Source organism: Hypanus sabinus, chromosome 1, assembly GCF_030144855.1.
Source record: "Hypanus sabinus isolate sHypSab1 chromosome 1, sHypSab1.hap1, whole genome shotgun sequence".
Taxonomy (NCBI): domain Eukaryota; kingdom Metazoa; phylum Chordata; class Chondrichthyes; order Myliobatiformes; family Dasyatidae; genus Hypanus; species Hypanus sabinus.
Window position 1 is genome coordinate 109,287,339 of NC_082706.1, and position 23,610 is coordinate 109,310,948.

Consider the following 23,610-nt stretch of genomic DNA (forward strand, 5'->3'; position numbering starts at 1 on the left):
TAATTTCAGACTTGGGCAAAAGTGCTACCAAGAGAGCCACAGCAAACATTTTCATTAAAGAAAAGTCCCACGTTTTTACACAGCTTTCCATTAACCTGATAATAAATCTGATTCTGATTCTGAGTTGATTATGCACCAGTTGTTTAGTCAGAAAATTTGGAACTGGTGAATACAGCTTCTAATTTGTGGTTAGTGTATATGGCAGAGTATTAAGATATTAGACACACAGAAAATAGTTGTCAGGCACAAAAAAAGAAACTGGTGTCAGCACTCTGCGTCAAAAACATCCTGAAGTTTCCCTGAAGGTATGGTCTTCAGTTATAAAATGCTGAATTTTGTCAGAACTGCTTCTTCCCTCTTAGTTTATGAAATCAGTGAATGCAGAGGGTGATTCCGAAGCATGTAGGACTCCTTGATGTAGCGCTTTGATGCTTCGATTATTTGTTTAAAAGGTGAGGCATTCATTTATAATCTTCTGTCTGTCTCACTTCAGCAAAGCAATCATAACTGGAATATTCAAATTAAAAACGATCACTTTTATCACCCTTTGTATCTGACGGACACTTTAAAGTTTCTTTTTTAACTCTTGTCATTTAGATTCATCTCAGTATTTTTTTACCATCTTCAAAGTTCACTACTCTTCTCAAAAAAAAACATAGACTTATGCTGCAGCCTTACAAAAGGGTTATATTGTATCCCAGGTCACAGGATACTTGTTGTGAGGAGAAATATTGGTTGCAAGTGGCAATGTCAACCTCTATAATAACACTAAAGTTTTACTAAAGTGGGAGATTCCTGCACGAGTGATTAAGACCCCAAGCCCATATTGCTATTCGGACTAGTTCTTTATCAACAGGGTGTGTACAAACTTGATCAAAATTTGCTGGAACAGCAGGCTTTGGCTGTTCAAAGTAAGTAATTTGTATAGAAGTTGAAGAAACAAACTACAAGCATTTATTCCTTCAATGTAGATTGGAAAGAAACCTGCATATTAGATAGGTGGACAATTTAAATACTTCAATGGATATGTGTCATCTTTATCATTAATCTTGGACAGTATTTCTTACAGGATTGCTCACAAGAGAAAAATATTTACTGTGCACTTGTGGACATTTCAAAATAACAGTTTAAAGATCACAGTACAAAATGGTTTCTAAGATTATTATCTAGCAGGTTGGAAGCTGTATGACTGTATACCCAAATTCATTTTGAGGAAAATGCTTACCACCGATAGAAAACCTACTATGTAGAGATAATGTAGTTTGTAATTAACTATTGTTAGCCTACCTAACAGGAAACAAAAGATTTTTAAAAAAATTCAAGATCTGCATATAATTGACACACCATAATTTATACTTGGGAAACTAACAGCGGTCTCTCTTCAGGATGTTCTGCAAACCATATGATTCATATGTTGCTGCAATGAGGGTAGGTTTTAACCCAGGAACAGTCCCAGTTTATGCCCAAGAATGGCCAGTAAATTAGAGTAAGTTAGAGATGAAGGTGATCCTATCAACAGTTGTCCTTAACTTTTGAGAAGTGGATGATAATGCTAAACAAATCTTGGCAATGTCCTACATATAATACAACAGGAGAAACTCAAATATTTACATGTTAATGCTGTCTGCATCCAAAAGGTGGATGTTGGAATGATCCATTGGTAAGACCACTCCAGCTGCTTGGTCTTTCCGAAAGTATGGAGCAGTGGCCAAGCAGTTTGAAACTGAAAAGAAGCAAGTTGCTGATAAAAGCTGATTTTTAGAATCACAGAGTTGTAGAACATTACAGCACAGAAACAGGTGCTAAACTATTAATCTGCCCAATCCCATTGAGTGCACCTGGACCTTAGCTCTCCATACCCCTCCCATCCATCTACCTGTCCAATTTCTCCTAAATGTTGAAACTGAAACCACATTCACCACTTTTGCAGGCAGCTCAATCCACTCTCACAACCCTCTGAGTGAAGAATTCCCCCCTCATGTTCCCCTTAAACATTTCACATTTCACCCTTAACTCATCACCTCAAGTTCCAGTCTGAACCAACCTCAGTGAAAAAAGCCTGCTTACATTTATCTATCGATACCCCTCATAATTTTGTAAACCTCTATCAAATCAAATCTCCCCTCATTTTCCTGTGCTCTAGGAATAAAGTGCTAACCTGTTGAACCTTTCCTGTAACATTTGTTTTACAAGTGTAAGGAAAGTAGTACAGTGGATTCATCATTCCTCACTTAAACAACTCTTAAAAGTGACAAAGGTCACATGGACTAAAGGGTACGGATACAGTTGAAGATCTCCAGAATGGTTTAGCCACTTCAGGAGACATTTGGAAAGAAAGCAATGGAAAAAGCTTATTGATTTACTTTCACACCTGTTTAACAGGTTATACGTATCTATCTGGAACAAAACAGCTTTTGGCAACCATTGCTGCCTTGTTGATCACAATTAAAATGTAATATTGATTATATTTCTGCATCCCACAAATAGATTGAGAGGTTTTTTTTATTCCACCTAAACTATTCGAGTCTTTATATTCATGTTTTCAAAATTTTCAAAATAAAAGATAATAATGTAAATGATGAAGATATTGATTAGATGTACAAATCCAACTCTTCACTGATACTAGTTTAGGAAAGAAAGAATATGTGCCATTTGTACATAGTCTATCTTCTATATGACTCCAGTCTCATCCATGTATGATTAACTCTGAATTGAGCCCTGACTGTCCTTGCAAACTAGTCAGCTCTGCAAATGACAAATAATGTCAGAGCCACCCATATCCCAAGAATGGATAAATCAAAGCCTATTTCAGGGTGTCATTGAATGTGTCCAGTTACCATAATTATGGGGAGTAGGATATTGTCAACAGTTAATCTAGCAATAGTTTAAGTTCAGTAGTGATATTTGGGTAGAGTGCAAGAAGAAAATCCAACAGTGATTGGAGCTTATAGTTTTGTAAAGAAATTCAAAACTAGAGCTCTCTTCAATGGGTTTCAAATGCCATCAGAAGATTTGATAGAAGTATTCAGTATTAGGAAACATTTTTTAAAAATAAGGATTGAGGTAAATTGAAAAAAAAATATTTAAATTGAATATTGAGTTTGAAAAGTATTGCATATGATATCCTACCACTAAAAACATCTTTACCTCTCCCCCACCACTCTCTGCTTTCTACAGTGATCACTTTCCATGTTACTCCCTTGTCCAATTGTCCCTCCCCATGGAGCTCCCTCCTGGTACTTATTTCTGCACTTCATTCTGGGACAGTGCTATGCCTCTCCCTTTACCTCCTCCCTCACTACTAGTCAGGGCCCCAAAAAGCCTTTCCAAATGAGACGATTCTTCACCTGTGAGTCTGTTGGGACTGTCTACTGTATCCAGCACTCCCAGAGCAGCCTCCTTTACATTGGTGAGACCTGACTTAGATTGGGGGTTAGCTTTGTTGAGCATCTTCGCTTTGTCCACCACAAAAAGTGGGATTTTCACGTGACTACCAACTTCATTTTGACTTTCCATTCCCATTCCAAAATGTTGGTCAATAGCCTCTGCTATGGTCATGATAAGACCTCTCTTAGGTTGGAAGAGCAATGACTCATAATCTGCCCGGGTAACCTCCAACCTGATGGCATGAACATTGATTTCTCTACCTTCCAGTCATTTCTGTTTCCCTTTCTTTTTCCATTCCCCATTCTGGCTCCCAACTTAACCCTTCTCTTCTCACTTGACAATCACCTCCCTATGGTGCCCCTCCTCCTTCCCTTTCTCCCATGGTTTACTGTCATCTCCTATCAGATTCCTTTGCATCTTGGACCTATCACCTACCAACTTCTCACTTCATCTCCTCTCCCCACCCACCCACCTTCCCCCCTTATCTGGTTTCACCTATCACCTGCCAGCGGGTACTCCTTCCCCTCCCCCAACATTATTTTTCCCTTCGAGTCCTGATGACAGTATTGGTCTGAAATGACAGCTGTTTATTCCTTTTAATAGATGTTGCCTGATCTTCTTGAGTTCCTCTAGCATTGTGTATGCTTTCCTCAGTACTTCTAGCCTTTACAGAATCTCTTGTGTTTAAGTGTTTGCAGTAAAGTCTGTTATTATTTCCAAATTTCATTTTTGACATTTTATGATTATCATTTTCTAAATAACTATGGTTATAACTTAAAGCAAATTATGAGATTCAGTAATTAATCAAATTATGGCAAAAATATTGAAGATCCTTATTCCCCTGCTTACCCTTTCCCAGCCACATATTGTTACATGAATGACAGTTGCTTTTAATATGCAAATTATATGTGAACCTTCAGAAACAAAAATATATGCCTTTTATTGCAAATTACAGACATGAATAACTTGGAAACTTATGTTTAAATTTCTTGTTACTTTTATATCTCTTTTACTTACTCACTAATTGTTCACTAAATACAGCAGAATTAAGTCAAGTGGTTAACAATTTAAGTACTCTTTCAACAATATGACAATTCTTAGTAACAGTCAGTCAACCTTCAAGTGAATGATTAAATGTACAGTTTCACACTTTTTTTTTAACTTTTGAGATGCTCTCAGAGATATGAGATGGTACTTCTTGGAAGTTATGAACCTCCAGGCTTTGGTACTACAGTTCCCCGTAGATGTGCATTTATCTGCAGTTGATCTTTCAGATGCATCTTGAAGATGTTGTTGTGCTGCTGGATGAGACATCACAGAGCATTAATACAAAGGCCAGGTCAACAAAATGCTTTGGTAGCTATTGAAAGTGCCTAGGCCTACTGGCTGTCAGAACATGCAAGGAACTTGAATGTTAGTGAATGTGTTAGATATTCAAAAACACCTGAATGAAAAATAAAATGAACCACTATCAAAACATTTATCTTTCTTGAAACTATCAACTGCTTGTCCATTGTGAAAATATTGTAGCTGGGTCTAGAGTACTTGAAATATTGAAGTGGCACAGTGTCATAATTTCAAAGGATTAGTTAGAATGGTAGTCTCAAGACAAAAAGAAATCAATTCTAGGTGCGGGCTGAAGTGGTTGTTCCTCATTGACTATTCTTTCCTATCAATGTTTTTTTCACTTAACATTTCTCCTTCAAATCTCTCATGGACCTTACTGTCATTCTCTTCTTCTCTAACCACTTCCTGCCTCATCTCCAAATGATTAGTTTATCTCTAGGTTTCTCACTGCCAACAATACTGTCCTTGGCTGTCTATGAAATCTGCTTGCCTTTCAGATGCCATTTCTCTCTTTTCCTACCAAAACATCACAGCAGTACTGAAACCTCCAATGTGTTTGCATTTGCACTCTCAATTTGTTCCACTATTTGCAGTTTTACACCTTCTTCCATAGGTTAATGTTGTGTTAATAATCAGTTCGCACGTCTATGAAAATGATCCTTGCAACCTCACAGCTGCCAGACTTCTTCAGGTACACTGAGTCTTTGCTTGGGAGATTAAATATTCAAAGCCCATTTTCATAGTTTGCAAAATATTCACAAGGTAACAAGAGAATGCAACACGTACAACATGCTGGAGGAACTCAGCAGCTCGGGCAGCATCCGTGGAAATGAGAAGTCAATGTTTTGGGCCCGAAACTGCTGCCCGACCTGCTGAGTTCCTCCAGCGTGTTGTACGTGTTGCTTTGACCACAGCATCTGCAGTGCACTTTGTGTTTTCAAGAGAATGCCTCTCGTAAAGATAGAACATTATTAAATTTCTGATACTCTTTGCTATTTGTAGTATATCCTTAGGTGGACCTTGAATACAGTTGCTGTAAGCTCTGTATGTAATAAGAGTTTTAGCATGGAAGATCTCGAACAAGGGTGTTTCTTTTTCTTCTTGAGCCCATAACTTCCAGTGGAGGAAATGCCATCAATGACCTGCCCCATCTCCATCATCCAAAGTCGATGGTTTGGTTGGAGTTCATCGATGTTTCTGTAATCCATTGTATTCTCTGTGCAGGGGACTGGCCTATGCAGCCTGTTGGCCAGACTTACTCATTTTCACCTCACACGAACTGGACATAGCGTCGAACTTTGAGAGGCCAACAAGCTTACTTTAACACAAATGACAAAGTATTTCCTCACAGGGTGAATATATCACTGGCAATAAAAAATGAACACTACCTCACTGTTTTGCTTTCTCTTTGCACTATTTATATTTTTTATATTCTTATTGTAATTGACAGTAAATCTTACATATCGCACTATACTGCTGCTGCAAAAGCAACACATTTCATGAGATTTATCAGTGATAATCAATCTAATTTTCATTCTGATTTATTTTATTATCTCGAGTTCCCTTAGAAATGAGGAGTAAAGTAAATACACAAGCCACACGAGTGAATCTGCAGATGCTGGAAATAAATAAAAACACAAAATGCTGGCAGAACTCAGCAGGCCAGACAGCATCTATGGGAGGAGGTAGTGACAATGTTTCAGGCCAAAACCCTTCATCAGGAGTGAAGTAACATGGGATGGTGGAGAGGGAATAAGAAGTGGGGGGAGGAATGAAGTAGAGAGCTGGGAAGTGATAGGCTGGAGGGAAATGGGCTAAGGGGGAAGGTGAAGAATTAAGGGAAATAAAAGAGAAAGAAAGGTAGGGCTGGGGGGAGATTATAGTGAGGGGGGAAAAAAGAGAGAGAAAGAGAACCAGACTAAAATAATAGATAGGGATGGGGGTAAGGGGGGGCAGGGGTATCATTGGAGGTCCGTGGAAGCAGAGTCCTGGGCTTTGTCCGTGGAAGCAGAGTCCTGGGCTTTGGCTAAGTGGGCTTCGGCATAAGGGGACTTCGGTAAGTGGGGTACCACAGGGCTCTGTATTGGGACCACAGCTCTTTACAATTTATGTCAACGATTTAGATGAGGTCATTGAAAACTATATCAGCAAGTTTGCTGACGATACTAAACTGGGTGGCAGTGTGACATGCGAAGAGGACGTTAGGAGAATACAGGGAGACTTGGATAGGCTGGGTGAGTGGGCAGACACTTGGCAGATGTCATTCAATGTGAATAAATGTGAAGTTATCCACTTTGGAAGCAGGAACAAGAGGGCAGAGTATTGTCTGAACGGTGTAGAGTTAGGTAAGGGAGAAATGCAAAGAGACCTAGGAGTCCTAGTTCATCAGTCAATGAAGGTGAATGAGCAAGTGCAACAGGCAGTGAAGAGGGCAAATGGAATGTTGGCCTTTATTACAAGGGGAATTGAGTACAAGAGCAAGGATGTCCTTTTGCATTTGTACAGGGCCTTGGTGAGACCACACCTGGAATATTGTGTACAGTTTTGGTCTCCAGGTTTAAGGAAGGACATTCTGGCAATTGAGGAAGTGCAGCGTAGATTCACTAGGTTGATTCATGGGATGGCAGGGCTGTCTTACGCAGAGAGATTGGAGAGATTTGGCTTGTACACGATGGAATTGAGGAGATTGAGAGGGGATCTGATTGAAACGTTTAAGATAATTAAAGGATTTGATAGGATTGAGGCCGGAAATATGTTCCAGATGTTGGGAGAGTCCAGTACCAGAGGGCATGGATTGAGAATAAGAGGTCAGTTATTTAAAACAGAGTTGAGGAAGAGCTTCTTCTCCCAGAGAGTTGTGGAGGTGTGGAATGCACTGCCTTGGAAGATGGTGGAGGCCAATTCTCTGGATGCTTTCAAGAAGGAGCTAGATAGATATCTGATGGATAGGGGAATCAAGGGATATGGGGACAAGGCAGGGACTGGGTATTGATAGTGAGTGATCAGCCATGATCTCAGAATGGCGGTGCAGACTCGAGGGGCCGAATGGTCTACTTCTGCACTTATTGTCTATTGTCTATCGTCAGTGAGTTGGATGATCATGCCGGCGGGCAGGAGGCTACCTAGGCGGGAGATAAGGTATTGCTCCATCGACCTGTGTGTGGCCTCATCTTGACGGTAGAGGAGGCCATGGACAGACATGTCGGAGTGGGAGTGGTCTGTGGAATTGAAGTGTGTGGCCACAGGGAGATCCCGCCACTGCTGGAGGACCGAGCGCCAGTGTTCAGCGAAATGGTCTCCCAGTCTGCGGCAGGTCTCCCCAATGTATAAACGGCCACATCAGGAGCACCGGATACAGTATATCACCCCAGCTGACTCGCAGGTGAAGTGGTGCCTCGCCTGAAGGGACTGTCTGGGGCCTGGGATGGTGCTGAGGGAAGATCACCGAACACCGAACACTGCCTCCCCTTACCCCATCCCTATCTATTATTTTAGTCTGGTTCTCTTTCTCTCTCTTTTTCCCCCCTCACTATAATCTCCCCCCAGCCTTACCTTTCTTTCTGTTTTATTTCCCATAATTCTCCACCTTTTCCCCCTAGCCCATTTCCCTACAGCCTATCACTTCCCAGCTCTCTACTTCATCCCTCCCCCAACTTCTTATCCCCTCTCCACCATCCCATGTTACTTCACTCCTGATGAAGGGTTTTGGCCCAAAACGTCGTCACTACCTCCTCCCATAGATGCTGTCTGGCCTGCTGAGTTCTGCCAGCATTTTGTGTTTTTATTAAATACACAAATCAGACCATTTAAGTGGTCAGATTTTTCCCCCCAAAGAACAGTAGTAAATTAGATAAGTTTTTATAGCAGCCTGGTAGTTTCACGGTTTTTGTAACCAAGACTGTATTTTTAAGAATTCTAGGTTAATTTAATCATTTGACTACAGTGGGGTTTAACCTCATGTCTCTGCTAGTTCAATAACTCTACCTGCTGGACTAGTAGCTCTAGCACCACACTCCAGTACCCCTTACTGGGCAATGCTTGCCTCATGATGAGATCATTACATCCTCTGATCATATGACTTATTTGTATGAATGTCAAGGACACCAGAATTTCAAAGGTTATTGGTGAATTTTCTCCTGCTCAATAATTATCCCACAATCAATATCACTGAAAGCAAATAATCTTTCCTCTCCCAGTGTTGCTTGCATGACCTTTCTGATTCACAAGAATGACAAAACACAGTGAATATGTGGTTTGGATATTATTTCACCAGTGGCATAACACATTGTCAATAAAATGAGCAATTGCTTTTCATTAGTGAATGAAACTTGGCATGTCTGCTTTTTAATTCTGTACTCTGAAAGGGGTTGCATCATCATTTTGACATATGGAAATTCGAAATGGAATTGACTGCAGCTACCTGGTTGCGGAACAGGTAAACAGAAAGTGCCGCAAGCAGAAACAGGGCCATGGAGTTAATAGAATACAATGGGAACCATAGAAACTCAATATTAGCAAACTAATCTTAGAAAACTCTTTTGTACTTTCTCAGCCCGCATCATTTTATCTTTCTTGGTTTTATCTGTAGATAAAACCGCACCAGAACTCATGGTGGATAACCTAATGGAAATAGGAGAAAAGAGATAAGGAAAATTTGTTACTATGTTTAATGACCCTGGAGAAGCTTGTGGGAACCCATCTTTCTGGATCACTGAAGTTCTTCTGGTGAAGGTTCTCACACAATATGGTTGCACTGGGAAAACCAGGGTACAGTCGCGGCCACGGTGCAGGACTGGCATTGCATTTCCAAGTCAGGATGCTTGTGTGTTGGAGCAGAACCATGAGGTGATGATGTAGACCTGCACCTGCTGCTCTTGTCTTTTTAGTTGTGGAGCTTATGGTAGTGTAGCCATGATGAGTTACTGCCGTGTTTTTTGTAGATGTTATTTATTGCAACCACAGTACAATGGTGTGGAGAGAATGAATGTTTAGGTGATGAATCAGGTACCGATCAAATGGACTCATTTGTCTTGGACGTTGATGACCTTCATGGGAATTGTTGGAGTTGTGCTCATCCAGGCAAACCTGTGCCCTTTAAATTGCTAGACTAGCCAATTGCCACCAGATACCTGATTTCTGACTTGTTCTGGTAGCCACAATTTGATGTGCTTGGTGCAGATTCATTTTTATTTGGTGGTGACCCTTCCCTCAGGATGTTGATGATGAGGGACTCAGCAAAGCGAACACCATTGAATACCAAGATCATATAGCTAGTCTTCTTGTTGTTCACATAGTCATTGCCTGGGACTCATGCAATGTGAATGTCACCCGATATCTGACTGTTGGCTAGGTCTGTGAACTAGTTCATTTTGTAAGTAGTTGTGCATGAATACTGAACAATTATCACCAGACATCTGCAGTTCTAACTTGAGAACAGATAGAAAGTAATTTGTGAACCAGTTGAAGGTGAGGAAGCTGCCATCATGAAAGTTCAAGTACGGACTTGCCCATGAGGATTATTCATAGCCACCTCCTTTACACTGGGGCTGCTAGCTACCTGCTTGACTGTAGTCACATGGGAAACACAGCATGGTAGGAGAAGCAGGCACATGATTATAAAGCACCAAGGGCATATTAGAGGGGTGATTCATCAACTGTTTATAATCTTAAACTTAATTATATGGGTGACAATGTTGAATTGCTTGATTTTGTCTTCTGTAGTTTGCCTGGAAGTGTTTCCCATGACGATCAGCTCGAGTCTCTTTATTCATCATTCTCACCTGCTGGTCATTGCTGGGACCTCAGTACCAGCTTCTTCTCATTGTGATATTCCCTCAGCAGTAGTGAGGAACTTCTCCTGACCTGACATAGTGAATGTGCTGATGGAACTCGCCGCTTTTTGCCAGTTTAAGTGGTCTGGTAGAATCACAGTTTATACCGGATTATGTTATTGGGATGGAAATGGGCATGATTGAGAGTGCTGAAGGCGGCTACACTTTGTACCAGTTCAGGTCAGCTTCGAGTGAATATGTGATCTGGGCAATATTAAATGCTATCCTGTCTAGCTTCTGGATCAGGTAAATGGGGTGGGAGCAGAGTTATAATCATAGCCAAAAGTGCCTGTTATACCCTCGAAAACAGATGCGACTGAGAGGTGCCGCATCAGGCAGACCTTTGTGTGGAAGCGTTGATGGTGTTGATTTTCACCGAAGAAGGAACACTAATGATCTGTGTTGAGATGAAGTTTGCTGTGAAAGTGAAGACATTGTGAATGCTGACACTGTCGAGTATCTGGCAGTGATGAACAAATGAGCCACTAAATGCAGGTGCCCTCTATCTCCAGACATTTATGTGGTGTTGACACGAGGATTGGCAGAAATAAAAAGTGTGCCCTAAACACAGGTGCTCTTTCATACAATAGGGGTCCCCTCTCTTTTTCAGATACAATAAGCAGTTTGTAGCCAAACACACTAACCAATATTTTACCGAAAGTTTCTCATCAATTTTATGAAGGCCTTTAATTTAACTTTAATAGAAATGTTACTCACCTCTAAATACCTTTAGTGCACTTTGGTAAAAAATTGACTTGGCATTTAATAAAGTAAGTCCAATATCTTATCTCATAGAAGACAAGATGATAGGGGTCAAGGACCTCATACACTAATAATTCAATTGAGCTGAGAGAAGAGCTATTTCAGAGAGTGGCTAGTTTAAAATAATTGGATAGCAATACAAAAGAGTCTTTCAGGGACATTGCAGAGCACAGTTCACCCTCCCAAATGAAGTGGGATGTCATTAAATGCCGCTGAAAACTTGCAAATAATAAACTGTCATCCGTTGTCTTCATCAGCCAGTACTGAATGTGAGGAAGCTAGAGATAAGAATCCTTCTAGGAGCATCCTTTACCAGGGATACTTTCCTAATCTCTTACCTTTTCTTCTTCCAGTTATCATTCCACTTTTCTCATTCCAGAATTAATTTGTTAGGGGTTTTGGAACTGAAACGTGTGACCATCTCTCTTCAGACCTTGAAAATTCAACTGAAAAATACTTATATTAATATAACACGTTTCACATCTAAATCACTTTGCAGCCAGTTTTTCCACAATAGATGAATAAACAATCAGGAGGTATATATGCAAGGGAAGCAGGATTTCAAAGGTGTACTCATGGAGGGAAGCCAATATTCACAATGTATTTTTAATTCATTCTTTTAATGTAAGTGCTGTTGGCAAGTATGCAATTTGAACCTACGTCTAGATATGACTGACTCCACTGCAGAGGACTGTGAAGAGCCAGCCGGGAATTCCACATAGACCAGATTACTTCTTTGTTGAAGTTAAATTAGAAAACTAAATGTTCTTTTCAATAATAACCTACTTCATGGTTACATGTATTAGTTTTCTTTTTAATTTACTGATTATTTAAATCTCATCAAAATTCTCAAATTGCCATTGTGAGGAATTGAATTGCTGGCTCTTGTGCAGGCCTCTGGATTAACTGTAACACCATTATACCCAAATGCAGGCTCTTAAACCATGAAAGGCTAAATATAATATGTCTGGAGTTTCTCCTTTAATTGAAGCTCCTTCCTCAACAAAGTTACAAAGCCCAATATGAATACTCCAAAGTAAATATACTTTGTTTATTTCAAGTCCTTTTGTTAGGGTATTCATCAAAAAATCACTATGCCATCAATGTTAAAATATAGCAACTTGATACTGATGAGCTTCCTTTAAAAAACTCAACTTTCAGTTAAACTTTGAAATGATAATTTTGCTTTACAGTGCTGGCTGATAGAAGAGTTTTATGAGCAATTGATGAGTGTAAATCCTGGAGTAGGACCTACCAAAAGTAGCAGGAATTTAACATTAGCCAACATCACACCTCTTCTTTGCCTTCATTTTCTCCTCTGCATTTCTGCTATTCTGCTCTTAGTACAAGCTTGGAAATTGAAAGGGTCTTTTATTTTATAACGAGAGCACCATCTGACTATTCACTTTCTGGCATCATCGTAGTTAAATCAGGACCTGCCTGTGGTCACTCTGCTCACTGCCAGCATTGAGCCATAATAGTGGTACAGCTCCCTAGAATTATATAAACCAACATCAACAAGTATTTCCAATCTATTGTAATCAATCCTTCATCAGCTTTAACTAAGGGACACTGAAAAAGATTTACCAAAAGTTTCGTCCGAAATATACTCATTCTGTTTTGAAGACAGGGCCTTGAAGTGAACAGTATTACGTACTGTATATACTTTTGGTAAAATGCATTTCCGGTAACTTCCTGTCATTCCTTTTTGGCTTCTTTCCTCATCTCACCATATTGATGTCAATGTTTTTTCTAAACATTTTAAACTTCTCTTAAGTTTTTACTCCCATCCCTTCTCAGCATTGTAGTTGAGAGAACAAGCCTCCAATATTTCTTCCCATGACCCGGCACAGGTTAATAAAACCTAAGCTTGCTCTCCCTTCTGCTGTCTCCCACAGATGGCTGGCTTGCTACCAAGTTCATCACTTTGGTACATGATAAAAGGAAATCAAATGGAAGCAATGTGTCTGGGTTTGGTTGCCTTGTGATGCAAGTGGGTTCACTAATTGGATTTGCATCTCCTCATCTTCAGTGTAGTTCAATGAAAGGACAGTTACTTTTCAGACTTCTTAGAACTTAATAGTCTCCATGGACTGACTAATATGCTCCTGTCCCTTTGATAGCTAACATTCTTGGGCACTGTTGGTGCAGGCTTAGACTTAAAAGGTGGTAAAGTCTTGATGGAGTACCAGAAGTAATTAAAGTTAGATGATTCCTTTTTGTTCCTACTCCAAAACTACAATTTGCACGCAGCTCTGAAGGGAGTACTTCAGTGAAGAGTCTGTGGGAAAGTCGACGCAAAAAAATGTCACTTCTCTCAGGAGAAAATTCTCATCTGATAAGGCATTGTTTACTTATATGCAAGTGGCCTGAATCCTAGATTCTGACCATCAGAAATTTGTGCTGAGTTTGAATCCCTCTCAATTAACATTACATTAGACTTGGGCTGCAGAGCAATTGAGTTTTATATCATAAACAGCAGTAGGGTGGGAGGCTGGTAATGGAGAAGGTCAGTACCAACAGCACGCAGACTTAAGCTAATTGACAAACTACCCAAGGGGAGATGAAGAGAAACATTTTACAGCACAGTAATTTTTTGTGGTTTGGGAATGCAATACCTTGCAGGGTGATGAAAGAAGATTCAAGAATTACTTTAAAAGGAGAATAGGAAACTGAAATCAAAAGAAAGTTTTGTAGGTTTATTTAGAAAAATGGGTTAGATAGGAACTAGTTGAAAAGCTCTTACAGGAATTATAGAGCAAACAGACTCTGCTGAACTACAGTGGATTCTTTCTCTGAGGTCCTGAGGTACTGGAGAATGCTGTCTGGTTTAGACAAAAGATGCACAAATGTTACCAGGCCACCTTGAGACAATTTAAAATGTACAGACTGAATTAATTTTTATGTTCTTAAGATGCTTTTATTCAACAATGTTCAGCAGGTTTTAGCTTTCAAAATACATTAATAAATTGTATTAAAGTATGAACCAAAAAACTTTGTGATCTTCTCAGTTGCTGCATTTTTTAAAACCTAAGTTAAAGGACGCTGATGAAGGTACCAGCTTCATTACTCTTAATGATATCAAACACATCTCAGCTACGAACATCAAGGGTTAGGTCCAAAGCACTGCCATATCAAATACTGCAAGATCCAAGGACAGTGCAATTGAGATGGTAAACGAATGCTGCATTTTTTAAGAGTCATATAGCCATACAGCATCACAGCACAAAAGCAGACCCTTCAGCCCATCTAGTCACAGCCAAACTGTTATTCTGCCTAGTCCCATTGATTTACATCTGTACTATAGCCCTTTATCACCTTCTCACACATGAGCTCATCCAAACTTCTTTTAAATGTTGCAATCCAACCTGCCCCCCCCCCCCACCACCACCACTTCTGCTGGCAGCTTGTTCCACACTCACACACCGCCTGGATGAAGAAACTCCTCATAATTTTGTACAGCTCCACTAAATCTCTCCTCACCAGAATTGCACACAATACTCCACATTTGGCCTCACAAATGTCTTTTACAACTTCACTATAATATCCCAAGTTCTGTACTCAGTACTATGATTTATAAAGGCCAATATATGAAAAGCTCTCTTAACACAACTTTCAGGGAATTATTGATCTGTATATACAGATCCTCTGTTCTACTGCACACTCCAGAGACCCATATTCATGGTGAAAATTGTACTCTGGTTTGTCCTGCCAAAGTGCAACACCTCACATTTGGCTAAATTAAATTCCATCTGCCATTTTCTAGATGGACCTGATCTTGCTGAAAGCTTTAATGGTCTTTCTTGCTCTCCACTATGGCCCCAGTCTTGGTGTCATTCAGAAATTTGCTGATCCAGTTCACCACCTTATTATCCAAGTCATTAATAAAGATGACAAACAACAATGGACCCAGCACCGATCCCTGCAGCACACCACTGGTCACAGGCCCCCAGTCTGAAAGGCAACCACCTACTACTACTCTCTGGCTTCTCATGCTAAGTCAATGTTGGATCCAATTTACTACTTCATCCTGAATGCCTTAATAAAGTCTACCTAGATAATATCCACTGTTTTTCCTTAATTAACTTTCCTGGTTGTCTCCTCAGAAAATTCTTTTTGATTGCTTAGACATGACCTACAATGTGCAAAACCATGTTGGCCAGTCCCAATTTGCCCCAGTCTATCCAAATACTTAGATGCTACGGTAACACAGTGCGACACTATTACTATGTCAGAATGTCTTGAATGTCGGAATTTGGAGTTCAGTTCCGAAGGCGTCAGTAAGGAGTTTGTAAGTTCTCCCCATGAAATTCATAGGTTTCCTCTGTGTCCTCATGTATCCTCCCACAGATCAAAGACATACCTGTTAGTAGGTTAATTGGCTATTGTAAATTGTCCCATGATTATGTTAAGATTAAATCAGGGCATTCTGGGCATTGGATTTCAAAGGGCTGGAATGGCCTATTCCACACTGTATTTCTAAATAAATAAATATCAGGTCCCTTTGAAAAGCTTCCATTTGATCGACTGACGTCACGCTCAGTGACCTATAGTTTCCCAGATTATTTCCCAGAGCATTTCTAAGTTCAAAGTAGATTTATTATCAAAGTATGTCACCATATACCACCTTGAGATTCATTTTCTTGTAGGCCCTCACAGTAGATACAAAGAAGCACAATAGAATCAATAAAATAAACTACACACAAAGACGGACAACTAGTGTGCAAAAGATGACAAATTGTGCAAGAAGAAAACTAATAAAGTAACAAATAATATTGAGAACATGAGTTGTCGAGTCCATGAAAGTGAGTTCATAGGTTGTGGAATCAGTTCAGTGTAGAGGTGAGTGAAGTTTTCCACTCTGGTTAGGAGCTGGATTGCTGAAGGGTAAGAACTATTCTTGAATCTGGTGGTTTGGGACCTAAGGCTCTTGTTGGCAACAGCAAGAAGAAAGCATGGCCTGGATGGTTGGGGTCCTTGATGCTACTTTACTGGGACAGCACTTCTTGTAGGTGTGCTCAATGGTGGGGAGTGTTTTTCCTGCGATGGTCTGGGCTGTATCCTTTACTTATTGAACAGCAGAACATCATTAGCTATCCTTTTGTCCTCCGGCACCTCACCTAGGTCTAAGGACATTTTGCCAGGTCACCCGAAGTTTGTGCAACAGTTTCCCATGAGGTTTGAGAGGACACCTTGTCAGTTTCTGGGGACATACAATATCCACCCAAATTTGTCTCAAATGAGGAACCCTGCAACACACACAAAATGCTGGAGGGACTCAGCAGGCCAAGCAGCATCTATGGAAAAAATACAATTGACGTTTTGGGCCGAGACCCTTTGGCAGGACTCAGTCCTGTTGCTTGGATTTCTAGCATCTGCAGGTATTCTCTTGTCATTCTTTAGACTCTGTGTCTGTCTCCTTAGTAAATACAGATGCAAAATATCTACTTAAGATCTCCCCCATCTCTTTAAGCTCCACACATAGATGATCACGCCGATCTTCAAGTTAATTTTATTTTGGCCTTTGCTATCCTTCTGCTCTTAATATATCTGTACCCTTGGGATTCCCCTCCATTTTCCCTGTGAGTAGCCTCACGCCTTCTATTAGCTCTCCTGGTTGCCTTCTTAAGTGTCCTTTTGCAATCCTTATACTTCTCAAGTGCCTCATTTGTTCCTTGCTGCCTACACCTGCAATACACTTCTTCTTCTTAACCAGGGCCTCAATATCCCTCATAAACCAAGGTTTCCTAAACCTTTTAGTTTTTCCTTTTATTTTAATAGGAACATACAAACTCTGTACTCCCAATATTTCACTTTTGAAGCCCTCCCACTTACCAAGCATCTCTTTGCCAGAAAACAACTTATTCAATTGCCCTCCAGCCATATGCTTTCTGATGCCTTTCTCTTAACCTGGAGATCAGTCCAATCCTGTTGACTACTTCCCCAGAACACTGAGTAACCCCTCAAACTTGAGCCAATCTATTCCTTTAATTGCATGTCAGTGACTGTATCAAAGTTAATCAAGTTTTCTCACTCATTACTCCTTTCCCAAACATGCTTGAGTTACTCACTTTTATCCTAAAACAACTGAAATACTGGTGAGTTCAACACGTGTACAATATTGAACAAGGCCACATTCTGCTAAGCCCTGAGCTGCCACTTGTGTTCCTGTTCAAAACATGCACTCGGCTTTTTATCCTCTGGAAACTTACATTCTGGCAAAACTGGGTCATAGATGTTAGTTTTGTGGTGGGGAATAGATGATCATTATGGGAGACTAGAAGACAGATGAAAATTGGTGACAAAGGAAAACATTGGATTATGATGGCTAAATGATTGTGTCGCCTGGGAATATAGTTGGATAGGAGAAGATGATTAGGAAATGGAGTCACCTGAGGAGCTCGGGAAGGGTTGGGGCAGGTGCTCAGAGTGGTCATGCAGATCAGTGATGTGGGTGTGTTTTTTGGGTAGAGATCCAATGAGTTATAATAAACATTGCGAAGATTGTGGAGATCTAGTGTGAAGATTATAGGGTTGTGGCAGGGATGGTGCAGATGATCACTTTAGATTTAACTAGGATCAGTTTACATAAGATAATATTGATAGTAGAATATTTGCTGTAAAACTCTGCACAAGACTGTCTTGGAGGATCTTTAAAGGAATAGGTATTGCCCTCACCAGCATACACAAAGAGGTAAAATTCTTTTATAAATGACCATCCAGATGACTGAAGTATAACATAACCTGATATTGAACACCAGACAGTATTTGATTTATTTATTTAGAGATATATTGTGGAACAGGCCCTTTCGGCCCAGTGAGCTGCCCTGCCCAGCAACCCACCTGATTTAACTCTAGCCTAATCAGAGGACAATCTACAGTGGCCAGTGAGCTTACTAACCAGTACGTCTCTGGACTGAGAGAGGAAACTGGAGGACCTGGAGGAAACGGGTGTGTTTACGGGGAGGATGAACAAACTATTGACAGAGGACACCAGAAATGAACTCTGAACTCAAATGCCATGAGCTGTTATAGAGTCATGTAGCCACTACGTTAGCGTGGCACCCAAAACTGGATGTAGTCAGCAGGTCAGTACCGCTCACAAGCTGGAAATCATCAGAGTGGAGCTTTAACTCTGTTTTTGTCTCCACAGTTGCTGACTGAACTGTCAGTACTTCCAGCACTTTCTCTTTCTATTTCTGCTTTCCCCATCAACAGCTTTTAGTTGTTAGTCAGTCCAATACTGAACGGGATGTCTTTCAAGTCTGCATGAGATAGAAGAAGTTTGTCATAAGAATTCATTGTGATCATTTTACTGTTGTAACTTAGTTGGGGCAACATCCAATCTTTACTTCTATGATCATAATAGACCAAAACGGCATGTTGCTTGTAAAGTCCCTAACCAATAGGACTAACTAATCTGATTTTCATTTGTATTGATTGAGAGAAAAAAATTGACCAAAATATACACTTTCTCTAAAATGCCAGAGCAATCATGTGATCTTTGTTTTCCGCATATTCAATCACGCACATCTGGAGCATTTAAAACAACAAAGTTAACCGTATAGCTCATTTCTCCAGCAGTATGCAGAATTCTTATTCAAAGACCAGCCCTTTGCAGAGGGTGCTATAATGACAGAGAATGAGGAATAGAGGGCCTGAGTTATAGGAAGATGTTGGTCACACTGCAAAGCATGGAAGAATGAGAGGTGAAATCATAGAAATTTAGAAAATCATGAGGCCGTATGGATATGATGGATGACCATTGTCTTTTACCCAGAATTGGGTGGAACCAAAGTTAGGGGGCACAGATACAATATCAGAGGGGAGAGATGCGAAAAAGACCTGAGAGTTAACAACACAGACAGTAGTGGTTATCTGGAATGAAATGCCAAAAGAAGTTGTTGAAATAGACACAATTGCAACACTTAAGGGGCATTTGGATAGTTACATGGAGGAAGATGGCTTGGAGGGATATGGGTTGAAGGCAGGCAACCTGGACTAGCAGGGAGGATACAATGGTCCAACTGGGCCAAAGAGCCTTCTGCCATGCTATATTACTCTATGATTCTATGGCTAAGGAACCACTAGTTCAGCCATTTGTTCTTAAAATTGCATTTAACATCAGCTGAATCTCATCCTAATAAAGGAATATATTGGCACTGTGTCACATAACAGACAATTCTGAATAGCCCGTACTACCTCTTTAACTGGAAACTCAATGTGTCATCCACCACAATGAAAATATCAGGTAACAAGATTGTTTGTGATTAGCTGTCAAGACTGATAGGTATTGAGTGATTCCAGTGTAAATGAGAAATAGCTTCAAATAAAGGAGTTTTGAAAGTTTTAGTATCAGTTTACAGTAGAAAAAAATACTAGGGTGAAACTGGTGGTAGTAGCCAAAAAATGGAACTTGCCTAAGCAAATGAAACTTGGCCAAAAAGACTGGCAACTGGGACACATTAACTCTTTCTGTCCTGCTTCATTGTCCCACAGACTTTTGTCTTACATGACATTTATTCAATAACTGGGCAGCATTCCTCAACAAGCAGGTCATGTTTACTGCAAGTGCCCGTGACCGGATGAGTCAGAGGGAATTTTATTGTGCATCTGATCTATGTTGTAACTGCCTTGAAAGCGTTAAAGTGGGGTTGTGTGGAGTTTACTCTAAATTTAACTTAAACTGTCCCAGACAATTTGAAGGGATATTGTTTTAACATTGCATATAACTAGTACAACATTTAACCAGGAATCATTTGACAAAATTAAATCAAAGGAGTTTCAATTTATAAGTGATCCTGAAGTGTGTGGGGAATGTTTACTCTATGTGTGTACCATCTCTATTGATCCTAGGTAAGGACTGTTGGGATGGCTGATGAAGGCTCCTAATATGGATTGTCTATCCATATGACAGTAACCATTAAAGAGCCTGAAAGTATTTAATAGTCAGTGTAAAGGCAGCTGTATCAGTGTATGCAGGAATGCATATCAGACAGCTTTTGAGGGCATGTTTAGCACTGTCATGGATTTCTTTCCCATTCGCATCCACCACACTCTTCCTTGTCCCTTACAACCATTAACTATGCATGTAACCTGTATTGCATCTGTCCTGAGAACGTTTAATTTACTGTGTACAGAACGTTGTACTCTGTTATAAGTCCGATCTGCTCTAGACCCAGGATTGTTTGACAATGAGTACAAAAGTGTTGATTATTTCTCAAGCTCACGACAGTGGAATTCCTATCAGTCCCTTCAATCCATATTGTGAATATGATCACAATGCTGTCAGCTATGGAATTAACAGAGAGTGGTGTTGATACAGCTATGTACCTTGCTGGAGTATTTCAGATAATAATTAAGAACAAGTATTGTTAGTTTATACTTACACACTCATTGGCAAGCTGCATAAGAACTGTAGGCTTTCTGCTTATTAGTCCATCTGTAAATCTAGTGAGATTTTCAGACAATGTAGCAGCTTCACAGGATCAAAGTCTTTGTTACAACACAAAAGGAGCTGTATATTCTATCAAGACCACATTGTTCTTGACAAACATATCAAAATTTTTCTGCATGCTATTTTTGCTCAAGTAATTATTCAATTTCCTACCCATTTCATTCTTTCCAGGTTGCAAGTTCCAGATCATAAAAACCTCCTGCACAATAACGCTTTTCCTCAAGTCCTCCTGATTTTTTTGCCTATCATTTTATTCATTGTTTACTCTCCATTCATCCTTTTGAAATATGCCATGAACTTATACACTTCTAACAAGCACACTCTCAGTTCTCATTGTACTCCAGTCCAATGATAAATCAAAAATCCTTGCAATTTACTTTTCAAATACCTTTCCTGCCTTCTCAAGGATCTTCGCAGTGTGATGACAAGAAATCAATACAATACTGTGGTTATAGTGCTAAGTTTTCATTTAACTTTCTTGCTTTTATATTCCATGCCTCTATTTATAACCAGGATCTGAGCACTCCTCCCAGTATGTCACACTGAAAGGCACATCCACACAGTATATGCAGGTCCCCCTATTCCTGCAGATCCTTTGGAACCATGTCATTTTGCCTCTGTTGCCTAATCTCAATTTTTCTCCCAATTAATAAAGCACACTTCCGTGTGCTTCTTCTTCACACACATCTTGTCATTCTACTAGCTTATTGTGTTCCTCTTGCGATCTTTCATCAAACTACCCACTGTTTATTACTTCATGTTTGATATCATCTGAACACGTTGTACTTTTACCCTGTACTGAAGATTACCTCTGACATTCTTTTCTCCAGACTGATGAAAGGTAAATTTTATCTCACCTCAGTCTTTTGTTCACAAGTGAACTGTTACCCATTCTGCACCTGAACCTTATAAAAGTTCAAAGTTCAAAGTCAATTTTATTATCAAAGTAATATCTATGTCACCATATACAACCATGAGATTCATTTTCTTCTGGGCATACTCAATAAGTCTGTAGAATAATAACTATAACAGAATCAATGCAAGACCGCCCAACAAGGGTGTTCAACCAGCATGCACAAAACAACAACCTGTCCAAGTACAAAAAGAAGAAATAATAATAATAAATAAATAAACAATATATATTGAGGACATGAAATGAAGAGTCCTTGAAAGTGAGTCCATTGTTTGTGGGAACATTTCACTGACGGCGCAAGCTAAGCTGATTGAAGTTACCCACTTAGGTTCAAGAGCCGGATGGTTGAGGGGGTAGTACCTGTTCCTGAACCTGGTGGTGTGTCCTGAGGCTCTTGTACCTCCTTCCTGATGAGGGCAGTGCAAAGAGAGCATATCCTGGGTAGTGATGGTCCCTGATGACAACTGATATTTTTCTGCAGCAGCATTTCATGGAGATATATTCAATATTTGAACTGGGCTGTATCCACTGTTTTTTGTAGGATTTACCATTCAAGGGCATTGGTGTTTCCATACCAGTCTGTCATGTGCCTGTGCTGATAGAGATTGTGGAGGGGATGTCGTTTCCAATCTGAACTGACTGGAGTTTGCAAGTGAAGAAATCAAGGATCTAATTGCACAACGAGGTATTGAGACCAAGGTCTTGAAGCTGATTGATTTGTTTTGAGGGGGTGATAGTGTTGAATAGTGAGCTTTTGTCAATAAAGAGCAACCTAATGTTGCATCTTTGTTATCCAGATGTTGCAGTATTGACTGAACAGACAATGAGGTGGTATCTGCTGTGGACCTATTGCTCTGGTATACAAATTGGAGTGGATTTAAGTTGCTTTTCAGGCAGGAGTTAACATGTTTCATCATAACATCTCAAAGCACAAATCAGTGTGGATATAAATGCTACTGGACTATAGTCATTGAGGCAGGTTACTATGCTTTTCTTGGGTAGTGGTATAATTGAAACCTGCTTGAAGCAGGTGGATACCACTCCTTACCAAAGCAAAAGGTTAGAGATCTCAATGAACACTCCAGCCATTGATCAGTTCAGGTCTTTAGTATCTGGCCAGGCACCCCATCTGGGCCGAATGCTTTTCATGGGTTTTCCCTGCTGAAGACTGATTGCACATCAGCTACAGAGGCTGAACATATTATCATTGTAGGAGATGGGAGTTTGTGATGGTTTCTTCATGTTTGATGATCGAAGCTAACATAGAAGACATTAAGCTCATCTTGAGCCCTGCTATCTCCTATCTCACTTGATTTAACTTTATAAGAGGTACTAGTTCTCAAGTCCTGCCACAACTGTTGTGTATCCTTCGTTGATTCCAGTTTGGTCCAGAATGGACACTTTGCCTGTGAGATAGCATTCCAGTGATCATACCTGGATCTCTTGAAACTTCCTTGGTTATGAGACTTGAATGGCTCTGAACTGGGCCTCAGTAGATTGTGGACCTCATGGTTCATTCAGGACTTCTTCATGATTCCATGGACCTCAGTTTTGCTGATCAGCTTTTCATGCCACTAGAAGTACCGAAGACACTTGTCTTCCCGCAGGGTTTTCCCTCAGCTCCATCACAACCTTCTCTGTAGCTCCTCTGGAGAGAGATCGTTTTTAGAGAGCAGGTTTTGACAGCTCTTCTGCTCTTTGTATGCACCAATTGTGCAGTGGCTACGCTCTGCAGGCAGCTGCTGTTGGGAACTGTACAAGAAAATTCCAATGCTTGCATCAGGGTGAAAACCAAACTAATGGTTTTATCAATACATTTTTTAATCTCATTTCCAAATCTTTTACAGGTTAATTGTTGCAGCAGCAAAGGACAAGCTGAGATTTCTAAAAACTTCTGAAAATAGGAGCAGGAT